We start from the raw sequence: 13,016 nt of genomic DNA on the forward strand, positions 1-13,016 counted from the left end.
CTATATTCAACGAAACTGGAAAATCTGGAGGAAATGGACAAATTTTTTAGACAGATCCTAGGTACCAAAGTTAAATTAGGAACAAATAAACCATCTAAACAACCACATAACTCCTAATGAAATAGAAGCATTTGTTAATAGTTTCCTAACCAAAATGAACACAGGACCAGATGTGTTTTGTACAGAATTCTATTAGACCTTCATAGAAGACCTCATACCAATACTATCCAAACTATTGCACAAAATAGAAACAGACAAAGCACTACCAAATTCCTTCTATAAAGTCACAATTACTCTTATACTCAAACCACACAAAGACCCAACAAAGAAAGAGAACTTCAGACCAATTTCCCTTATCAATATTAATATGAAAATACTCAATAAAATTCTTGAAAACTGAATCTAAGAACACATCAAAATGATCATCCATCATGATCAAGTAGACTTCATCCCAGGGATGCAGGGATATTTTAATATATGGAAATCCATCAACGTAATCCACTATATAAACAATCTCAAAGGTAAGAACCACATGATCATTTCATTAGATGCTGAGAAAGCATTTGACAAAATTCAACACCCTTTCATGATAAAAGTCCTGGAAAGACCTGGAATTCAAAGCCCATGTCTACACATAGTAAAAGCAATATACAGCAATCCAGAAGCTAACATCAAACTAAATAGAGAGAATCTTGAAGCAATTCCACTAAAATCAGGGACTAGACAAGGCTGCCCACTCTCTCCCTACTTCCTCAATATATACTCGAAGTCTTAGCCAGAGTAACCAGACAACAAAAGGATGTCAAAGGGATTCAAATTGGAAGGGAAGAAATCAAAATATCACTATTTGCAGATGATAAGATAGTATGCATAAGTGACCCCAAAAGTTTCACCAGAGAACTACTTAACCTGATAAACAACTTCAGCAAATTGTTGGGGTATAAAATTAACTTGAACAAATCAGTAGCCTTCCTATACTCAATGGGTAAACAGGCTGACAAAGAAATTAGGGAAATGACACCCTTCACAATAGTCCCAAATAACATAAAATATCTTGGTGTGACTTTAACCAAGGAAGTGAAAGATCTGTATGATAAGAACTTCAAGTCTCTGAAGAAAGAAATTGGGGAAGATCTCAGAAGATGGAAAGATCTCCTATGCTCATGGATTGGCAGGATTAATGTAGTAAAATATGGCCATTTTTGAAAAGCAATCTAGATATTCAATGTAATCACCATCAAAATTCCAACTCAGTTCTTTATAGAGATAGAAAGAGCAATTTGAAAATTCATTTGGAATAACAATAAACCCAGAATAGTGAAAAATATACTCAACAACAACAACAACAACAGAACCTCTGGGGTAATCATGATCCCTGACTTTAAGCAGTATTACAGGAATAGTCATAAAACTGTATTGTAGTGGTACAGAGACAGGCAGATAGATCAGTGAACTGAATTGAAGACCCAGAAATGAACCCATATACCTATGGTCACTTCATCTTTCAAAAAGGAGTTAAAAACCATCCAATGGAAGAAAGATAGCATTTTCAACAAATGGTGCAGGTTCAACTGGAGGTCAGCATATAGAAGAATGCAAATTGATCCATTCTTATTGCCCTGTACAAAGCTTAAGTCCAAGTGGATCAAAGACCTCTACATTAAACCAGATACACTCAAATTAATAGAAGAAAAAATGGGGAAGTGTCTTGATCACATGGGCACTTGGGAAAATTTCCTGAACAAAACACCAATGGGTTATGCTCTAAGATCAAGAATCAGTGAATGGGACCTCTGAAAACTGCAAAGCTTCTGTAAGACAAAAGACACTGTGGGTAGGACAAAACGTCAACCAACATATTGGGAAAAGGTGTTTACCAATCCTACAACTGATAGAGGCCTAATATCCAAGATATACAAAGAACTCAAGAAGTTAGACTCCAGAGAGCCAAATAACCCTACTAAAAAATGGAGTACAGAGCTACATAAAACATTCTCAGTTGAAGAATATCAAATGGTCAAAATGCGTCTAAATAAATGTTCAACATCCTTAGTCCTCAGGGAAATGCAAATCAAAACAACCCTGAGATTCTATCTCACACCAGTCAGAATGGCTAAGATAAAAAGAAACTCACGGGACAGTAGATGCTGGTGAGTATGTGGAGAAAGAGGAACGTTTCTCCATTGTTGGGGGGATTGCAAACTTGTTCAACTACTCTAGAAATCAGTCTGGTGGTTCTCTAGAAAATTGGACATTCCACTACCTGGGGACCCAGCTATACCCCTTCTGGGCATATACCCAAAAGATGTCCCAACATATAACAAAGACACATGCTCCACTATGTTCATAGCAGCCTTATTTATGATAGCCAGAAGCTGGAAAGAACCCAGGTGCCCTTCAACAGAGGAATGGATTAAAAAAATATGGTACATCTACACAATGGAGTACTACTCAGCTATCAAAAACAATGACTTCTTGAAATTCATAGGCAAAGGGAATGAACTAGAAAATATCATCCTGAGTGAGGTTACCCAATCACAGAAAAACACACTTGGTATGCACTCATTGATAAGTGGGTATTAGCAAAAAAGCTCGAATTACCTGATGCAATCCACAGACCACAGGAAGCTCAAGAAGAAGGATGAACAAAATGCAGATGCTTCCACTCCTTCTTAAAAGGGGAAAATTTCCATAAGAGGGGATATGGCAGCAAAGTTTAGAGCACTGACTGAAGGAATGGCCATTCAGAGCCTGCCCAACATGTGGCCCATGTGGTCCACCTACATACAGCCACCAAAACTAGATAAGATTGATGAAGCTAAAAAGTTCATGCTGAGAGGAACCAGATATAGATCTCTCCTGAGAGACACATCCAGAGCATGTCCAATACAGAGGTCAATGCTAGCAGCAAACCACTGAACGAAAACAGGACCCCCTTAGGGGGAAATTAGAAGAAGGGATTAAAAGAGTTGAAGGGCTTGCAACCCCCATACGAACAGCAAAGGCTAACCAACCACAGCTTCAGGGACTAAACCACTACCAAAGACTGTACATGGTCTGACCCAGGGCAGATGTAGCAGAGAATAGACTTGTTGGGGTCCAAGTGGAAGTGGAAGCCCTTGGTCTTGCCAAGGTTTGACCCCCAGTGCAGGGGAATGTGAGGGGTGCAGTAAGGAGGTTATAATGGAGCAATGCCCGTATGGGGGAGGGAGAGGGGATAGGCGCATATGGATAGGAAACTGGGAAAGGGAATATCATTTGAAATGTAAATAAAGAATTATATCTAATAAAAATGATAAAATAAAAAAAGAGAGAGAGAAAAAAAGAAATATCCAATATCCTCAGTCACCAGGGAAATGTAAATCAAACTGACTCTGAGATTCCACCTTAACCAATCAGCATGGCTAAGATAAAAACTTCAGATGCTAGAAGAATGTGGACTAAGAGGACCCATTGCTGGTGGGATTGCAAGCTGGTACAACTCCTTTGGAACCAGATTGATCTGGTTCCTCAGAAAATAAGGAAATAAGGATGTAAGTCCGAGCTATACCACTTCTGGGCATATATCCAAAAGGTGCTCCAACATATAACAAGGAAACATGCTCCACTATGTTCATAGCAGCCTTATTTATAATAGCCAGAAGCTGGAAAGAACCCAGATTTTCCTCAACTGATGAGTGGAGAGCTCAAATGTGGTACATTTACACAACAGAACACTTTAGCTATTGAAGATGACGACTTCAACTGGGGGCCGTTCCTCTCCATTTGATAAAGTCTCTACAGGTTCTATCTCCCCATTCGTTGGGTATTTTGTTTAAATTCCTCCCTGTTGGGCCCTGGGAGCCCCTTGGGTCCCTGGCATCTGGGGCTTTTTAGTGGCTATGCCCAGTTCCCCTTCCCCTACTGCAACACATTGCCTTTCCAATTCGTGACCTACTGTACTTCTCCTCTATGTCCTCTCATATCTGAACTGGACCTGCTTTTTCTTCCCTTTCCTCTCTCCCTCCCAGAACCCACTCTCCATCTACTCCCCAGAGATTATTCTCTTCCCCCTACTGAGTAGTACTGTAGCATCTACACTTTGGTGCGAAGTTCTTTCTTCTTGAGTTCCATATGAACTATGAGTTGTATTGTTGGTATTCTGAGCTACAGCTCCCAATTGAAGGATGGGACACTCACCCACCTCAAAAATATTAATCCAGAATTCATCCAGTCAAAAGGAAATGCAGAAACAAAGAGTGGAGCAGAGACTGAAGGAAAGGCTATCCAGAGAATGTTCCACCTAGGGATCCATCCCATCTGCAGACACCAAACCCAGACAACTATTTCTGATGCCAAGAAGTGATTACTGACAGGAGGCCGGTATAGCTGTCCCCTGAGAGACTCAGACAGAGCTGGACCAACACAGATGTGGATGTACACAGCCAAACACTGGACTGAGCACAGGGATCCCAATGGGGAAGTTAGGCCAAGGACTGTAGGAGCTGAAGGGCTTTGCAACTTCACAGGAAGAACAACAATATCAACCAGCCAGATACCCTAAATCTCCCAGAGACTAAACCACTAACCAAAGAGTACTTAGGATGGTACCCATGGCTCCAGCTGCCTATGAAGCAGACGATGGCCTTATCTGGCATTACTGGGAGGGGAGCCACTTGTCCTATGGAGGCTTGATGACCCAGGATAGTAGAACTCTAGACCACTGAGGAATGAGTGAGTGGGCATTTTGGAGAACATCTTCAAAGAGGCATGGGGGAGGGAGAAGGGGATAGGGGAGGTGTTAAAAGGAAACAGGAAAGGGGGATAACATTTGAAATGTAAATAAATAAAATAACCAATAAAAAAGAAAATGATGACTTCATGAATTTTTCAGGGAAATGGATGAATCTAGAAAATTCATGAGTGAAGTAACTCAGACTCAAAAGGACACACATGGTATGTTGTGTACTCACTGATAAGTGGATATTAGCCCAAAATATCAGAATGCTCACAACACAACACACAGACCATATGAAGTTTAAGAAGGAAAACCAAAAGGTAGGTGCCTCAACCCTTCTTAGAAGGGGGAACAAAATAATCATGGGCAGTAGAGGGAGGAAGGTGACCCATGAGAGAGAGGGGAGAGGGAGGGGAGGGGAAGGGAGAGGGAAACAGATGGGTAGAATCAGGTGTGGGAAGAGACAGTGGGAAGTCTATAGGTCCAGGTGAATGAATAGAAATATGTAGCAGTTGGGGTTGGGGAATCACTAAGAAGTTCTAGATGCCAGGGAAAAAAGTGGCTTCTAGGACCCAACAGGGATGATATTAGTTGAAATACCCAATAGAGGGGAGATAGAACCTGAAGAGACCACCTCAAGTATATAGGCATGGCTTTTATGGAAGGATAGGACCACCCACAAATCTCAAAATTTTTAAGTCAGAATAGTTCCTGTCTAAAGTAAACACAGGAAAAAAAATGGAGCAGAGACTGAAGGAAAGGCCATCCAGAGACTGTTCTACCTTGGGATCCATCCCATCCACAGACACCAAACCTGATAGTATTGCTGATGCCAAGAAGTGTTAGCAGATGGGAGCCTAGTCCTCTGAGAGGCTCTGCCAGCACCTGACTAAGATGGATATAGATAATCACAGACAACATTGGACTGAGTCTGGGGATCCCAATGGAAGAATTAGGGGAAGGACTGAAGGGCTGAAGGGGATATTGATATTGAACAACAATATCAACTATCTGGACCCACAGGGCTCCCAGGGACTAAACCATGAACCAAAGAATATACATAGTTGAGTCCATGTCTCCAGCTGCATATGTAACAGAGGATGGCCTTATCTGGCACCAGTGGGAGGGGAGGCCCTTGGTCCTGTGGAGGCTTCATGCCCCTGTGTAGGGGGATGCTAGAGGGATCAGGCAGGAGTGGGTGGGTGGAGGAGTACCCTCTTAAAGACAAAGAGGAGGAGGTATGGGAAGGGGGTTTTGAAGAGGGGAAAGTGGGAAGGGGGCAACATTTGAAATTTAAATAAAATAATCAATTAAAAATAAAATTATTTTTATATATATTTATATAATTTTTTCCTTATGAATATAAGGAAAGTGGCCCTGAATTTGGGAGGGTGTAGAGGAGAGTACCTGGAATGAGTTATAGAAAGGAAATGGAAAGAGGAAAAAATAATACAATTATTTTTAATTTGAAAAGATAAAAAATACTAATGAACAATAATATGAAGCACAGGAGACTCTTAACAGTTTTTCGGTTGTATCTAGACATCTTTATATATCCCACCCAAGTACATGAATGTCTTGCCCGTGGAGTTTGTATTTGGTTATGTTCAAGTTTTGTGTTGGAAATTATGTTAACTATACGGATGAAAAAGTAACTTGTTTTTTATTCACAAACAGAATTTTGTATGTAAAGAAATGTACTTATAACAAAGATTTGGGTAAAACACATCTATGTATGTTTTTCCTTTGCATTTTTTATATGACCTATATGCAGCAGCACATTCACTATTAAGTGGCCAACAGTCAAGAACCCATCCCCAGGTGACGATATTAGGATAAAATATTTCCAGTACCTCAGAAGTTTCCTTCTTCTTCCCTTTGAATATTATTCTTCATCTTCTGAATAACTATTTTTGTATTTTGTGTTATTTAAAATGTGTGTTTGTCTGTGTATACATCCCATGGTGTATGTGTGAAGGGCAGTGTATGTGTGGAGGGCAGCGTATGTGTGAAGGGCAGATTCTCTCTTTCCGTCTTGTTATTGAGGCTGTGTCTATTTTATTTCTGTACTGCCTTGTGTTTATGAGCTTTTGGCCAGTTTTCCTGTCTCCTCTTGGCTTATTCCCACAGAAGGACTGGGATTACAAACATAAGACACCACAAATGGCTCTCTTATATGTGCATTAAAGTTAGGCCATCAGATTTGCATGGCAAATAATGTTTTTTTTCCTTTTGTGCCATCTTTCATGTCTATAACAATTTTTAAAACATATATCAATCTTTATCAAAAATTTGTTTACACTCGACATTGATGCAAGCAATACCACACATACAGATGTATCATTGCTCTTTGTTCTTTTCTTTGGTTGTGGATGGAACCTTAGCTTTTGTCAATTCTGTATAGTGTTTTATTAAACATTTTAGTTTAATTTAATTCCCTGAACATGAGAATTTTTGAACATATATTTTGGAAAACATATGTAGAAAACCAAGAATAAATTTCTGGATCATAAGTGTATGTATATGCATACTACATACTACTAGTTTTCCAAAGACATTAAATTAAACTATTTCCTGTTCCTGTAGCCATGTAGTATAGTTCCAGTTGTCTGCCATCTTCTCCAAACCTTTGCAATATATTGAGTAGTCCTATTTGTTTAGACATTCTTATGAGGATAAAGTGATAGCTCCTTGTAGTTCAAATTTCCCTGAGGGCTAGTCATATCGACTATGCTTATATATACTTATTGATCTTTTGGTCATTTACTTTTCTTTTAGTAGTGATGTATTGAAATCTCTTGTCCATTTAAAATATAATTCTATCTGTCTCTTTGATTTATAAGAGTTATTTATATATTTTTGGCGTAGCTACTTTCTGAGATGTATGTGTTTTCTTCTAGGAGTGACGTGCTCTCCTTCTGTTCTTTTTCATGAACAGAAAGTTAAATTTATCAATCTTTCCTTTTTTTACAGTTAATACTTTTGTTTCTCCACTCAAGAAATATTTACCCTAAGGTTATATTTTCTTCCAGAGAATTTTCTAGTTTCTTTTTTTTCCCATTTAAATCTCTAGTATATTTTTAAAGTTAATGTGTATAGTATGAGGTTAAAATGCAACTTCTTTTTATCTCTAGCAAACATTCATCTTTCTCCTATTTTGAGACCATCTTCCAATTTGTCACAAAAACTTACCTTTATCTACATTTTTTTAAAGACAGGCAATATTAGTGCCAAACAGTAAACAAGGGCGACATATTTGTTCATTTCAGTTGCCAAATCCAGCTTCAGGTATATTTAGGTAATTCACCTTTAAAAGCCTACATTGCTGTCTGCCTTTTTTCTAGCTCACTCAGCACTCAGAGCAGGTAGCATTAGTTAGTTTGAGACTATGAAGATGGATATGTCCGCTACAAAGAGTTTCAGTTCTAAGCTTGTGAATAGTTTCTGCTGTGCAGGGCTTTTTAGTATCCCCTGTGGTATGTAAAGGGCTATATAAATGCAAATTTCATTTCATTTAGAAAGGAAATGAGCCACACTAAATGGACATGCGTACAACTTTGGAATTAAAAGGAGGGTGGATTTCTTCTGTCAGCAGGGCCAAAACAATACTCCTTATTCAAATCCATCTTTTTAGACATTTAGCAGTTAAAAGGAACATGAGAGTCTGAGTGGGAACAGAGACAAGATGGACTCTGTGTTCCATTTCGTTGTTTTATTGCTCAGCAGTGGTAAGGCAGAACCCTCTACTTGTCTTTCTCTGGTGATTCCTGATTCTGAATAGCCTTTGGGCTCAAGTAAGAGCATTTTTATACCTAATTCTAACAATTACGTCTAATAATGAACAACGAATTGATATTTCTCTTCATATTGGCGCTTTCTATTATTCTGTATGTATTGAACAACTTAGGAGCAAGGTTTCTAGGAAAAAAAGGAGAGAGGTCAGGCAAATTATGTTCATTTGGCAGAATAGGGTGTGTGCCAGGCAGATGTTCATTACTATAACAAACGTCTGTGATGATAGTTCATGAAGGGAAAAGGTTTAGTTGGCTCATAGCTGTGGAAGCTTCAGTCCATGCCAATTCATTGATCCTGTTCCTTTTGGTCAGGATCAATATGGCACAATATGACAGGAATGTGTGGCATAACAAATCTATTTGCTTGATGTCTGGAGATGACAAGGAAAAAAAGAAGAAAAGAAAGCCAGGTTTCTTGTCTTTAAGACTCATCTTTGATGACCCAATCTCTTCCAATAAGCCCCACCTCTTAACATTTCTACCACTCCCTACTAGTGTCAAGCTGCAGCCCAAGTCTTTAACACATGGGATTTGAGGAATATATGAGATCTACATTATCACAGGACACACATGTAACTGTATGTGTTTCTTCTGGGTAGAAGATATCCTTTATTAGTATCTTGGGGAAAAATGACAATTGAATGGTGACCCCTTTAAAAAAACACACTTCCTAAATTTTGTACAGAAAAAAAAACCCGTCTGGCAAAATTGCAGATAGAACCACCCAGAAACTCTGAGAGTCCTCAAGAAATGGGAACTAAATTAAACAAAAACTAAAAGTCAGCTGGTTGCAAAGAGATCAACTGGATTGGTCTTCAATTGCCAAAAGGAAAGGAAAATCAATTCCTGGTGTAAGTATGAATGTATATAAACTTATAGGTGTTTAAGGAAAAAGTAACAAAACCTAGGCTCTGGGGCATAGGATTTTAGATGTATTAAATACAAACTTTTTGCTATTCTTTCCTTCAAGAAAGAGAACCCCTCTTTCACTGTACCTAAAGTTACACTTTACTTGTTTTGCTAGATTAAATGAGACAGAAATGATGTGATTGTTTCCAGAGTATGGCCTAAGTCATTAACACCAGTTCTCAGAATGTACGCTCTTGGAATCCAGCCATCACGGAGGCTGAAACTCAGGCAAACCTCTGTGAGTAGTCCTGCGGAGGAGCACCAGCACATCTTATTCAGAAGCTCTAGGGGAGCCCTCACTTGACCTCAACTGCTAGCTACACTCAGTGCACAATTCTGAATGGTTCATTTCCAGTATATCTTCCAAATGACTGCAACCTAACTGGAAAGCAAGCATATGGAACAGAAGAATCTCACGCCTTGCTTTATCAACTTACTGATCATAGAAGATAATAAATGGCTGCTTTGGCTTTAGTGCATACATTTTTATTTTATACTATTTTTACTTATTTATTTCAGCCTTCAAAAAAGAAGTTATTTTTAGTTTTTTCTTTTTCATTTTTCAACAATTAATTTATTTTTTATTCACTTTACATACCAATTAAAGCCCCCTTGTCTCCTCCCAGTCCCACCCTTACAAATCCCTCCTCCCATTGTCCCCATCCCTTCAACTCACCATGGGACATCTAGTCTCAGGTGGACTAGGCATATCCTTTCCCATTGAAACCCAGCCAGAAAGTCCAGGTAGTGGAAGGGCATCCAATGGCAGGGAAAAGAGACCGAGACTGTCCCCACCTCAATTGTTAGGGGCTTCACATCTGATAAAAGTGTGTATGGGGCCTAGGTCCAGTCCCTGCAAGCTCTTTGGTTGGTGGTTCAGTCTCTGTGAGCACCCCCTGGGCCCAAGTTAGACATTTTAGGTTTCCTCGTGTTGTCTCTGACTCTTTATACCCACTCAGTTCTTTCTCCCACTCTTCCAAAAGACTCCGCAAGCTCCACCAGATGTTTGGCTATGGGTCTCTGTATCTGTTTCCATCTGCTGCTGGATGAAGTCTCCCAGGAAACAGTCATGCTAGTTTCCTGTCTGCAAGCATAACAGTGTATCATTAATAATGTCAGGGGTTGGCTCTCTCACTCTTCCCTCAGTCTCTGCTCCATCTTTATCCCTACATGTCTTGTAGGCAGGACAAACCTTTGGTTTGTGAATAGGTTGATGTCCCCTTCCCACTACTGGGAGTCCTGCCTGTTATCCAAGTATTTATTCCTACTGTCAGATGGAGGCAGAAATTCACAGAACACATAGTATGGCAGGAGAAACAGTAGGAGAGATTCCTGTTTCAACAAGTTGGGATGAAGAATCCCATTCCTGAATGTTGTCCTCTGACTTCTACATGCAGGTGGTACTGACTGTGCATTACTGTAATGCCCCCAAATAATAATAAATGAAAAATAATATGATAATGAAGAATTTAATAATGCTTTGCACGCCATTTGAGATATGTACAAGGACTCCTGTTTCTTGTCTCTATTACAGAGCTGAAAAATGGAAACATTTTCATGAAGACAGGCACCTCAGGCCAATATTATATTTGGATGTGGGATGTACTGTTTATGTAGGATTTTTCCAAGTTGTGAAATCGACACAAAAACTAATGAAAGATGAATGAAATCTGCTGAATACATGCTCAGAGTAAATACTGAAAAGTCACCCTGAAGAGAAACCTAAAGATACAAAACAGAAGGTTTAGCTGCCTTTCCACTCAAGATATAGCCAACAGAGTAGTTTTGTGGGAAAAAGGAAGAAACCCTAAATTTACATGAGTAAGCTAGATGTATATGTATTTTCAAAGGTGCATACCTTTAAAAAGAGTCAAATGGAATATGAAAGATGAAAATTATAGTAATAAGCAGATTGTAAAGGTTATTGGGTTTAGTGTTGTACCTCAATGTCATTATGTTTGCTAACCATGTCCAAGTCCTTAAATGGATTCCCAATGTTGAAAGAAGAATCATCACTGAAAGCTTGTTGTGTTTGTTAGTTTTATATCAACTTGATACAATCTAGAGTCATTTGATTCTCAATTTAGAAAATGACTCCATAGGACTAACCTATATGCACATCTGCTTGAAGTTTTCACTATTAATTACTGATGTTGGAAGGCACAGTCCACTATGTGTAAGCCAGCCTTGGGTCCTGAGCTGTATAAGAAAGCACATTGAACTTGTCATGAGGAGAAAGTTTGTAAGTAACATCCTTCTGTGGCCCCTGCATCGGTTTCTGTTTCCATGTTCCTGCCCTGACTTTCTTCAAGGATGAACAGTGATATGGAGTTGTAAGCCAAATAAACTCTTTCTTCACATACTTCCCTTTTGGTCATGGTGTTTCATCATAGTGTAGGGAATTTTATCTAAGAAGAGTTTGGAATAGCATATTTGATGAAAGTGAAATTGGAGTAGTAGTTAGAAGATGTGGAGAGAGGGGAAACAATGGTCAGAATGTATTGTATGAGAGAACAATCTATTTTCAATAAAAAGAAGATATATATTACAGAAGTTAGCTAAAACGATTACAGAGTGATACTATGTTAATTTTAAAATATTGGCTCCCTGTGAGATTCCCTACTTCTGTGTTAGCATGTCTTGGTGTCTTCCTTGTTCAGTTCCTGTTTAGGCAACCATGTCCAGGAACCATTATGATGTGGCTGCTCTGACATTTCTAGGCAAATAATCTTACAACAAAAATTCTCTTCTGGCTTTACAATATTTCTTCTTCTCCTTTGATGCTGGAGTCTTAGGAATTGTGTTGTACATCTTTCAGTTGGCCCTAGGTATCACAGGATAACTTGTTTTCTGCATTTCTAAAGGTTCTGGTCAGGCAACTAAGGAATGCTGAGAAGGGGAGAAATAATTGGTTATCTAACACCAAGTGGTAAGCCCTAAATTACATGTAAGTAATCTCATGGATAGGGCAGGTGGATAGATAAATCTGAGAGAAGCATATATATGAGGATTAGAGGGAGGAAAGTAAAGGAAGAGGAAATGTAATTATATTTTAATTTGAAAAAATAAAAACTTACATAATATTTGAAGGAGATTATGACATATAAAGGCTAACAGGAAGGATATGTCAAATGGAATATCAGAAAGCACTATAAGAGATAATGATAGAAAAAGAATAATTGAAAGGATGATTTTTTTTTATTAACTTGAATATTTCTTATATACATTTCGAGTGTTATTCCCTTTCCCGGTTTCTGGGCAAACATCTCCTTCCCCCTTCCCTTCCTTATGGTGTTCCCCTCCCCACCTCCCCCATTGCCGCCCTCCCCCAACAGTCTGGTTCACTGGAGTTCAGTCTTAGCAGGACCCAGGGCTTCCCCTTTCACTGGTGCTCTTACTAGGATATTCATTGCTACCTATGAGGTCAGAGTCCAGGGTCAGTCCATGTATAGTCTTTAGGTAGTGGCTTAGTCCCTGGAAGCTCTGGTTGCTTGGCATTGTTGTACATGTGGGGGTCTCGGACCCCTTCAAGCTCTTCAATTCTTTCTCTGATTCCTTCAGGGGTCCCTATTCTCAGTTCAGTGGTTTGCTGTTGG

This window comes from Rattus rattus, chromosome X (genome assembly GCF_011064425.1).
Source record: "Rattus rattus isolate New Zealand chromosome X, Rrattus_CSIRO_v1, whole genome shotgun sequence".
NCBI classification, from domain to species: Eukaryota; Metazoa; Chordata; class Mammalia; order Rodentia; family Muridae; genus Rattus; species Rattus rattus.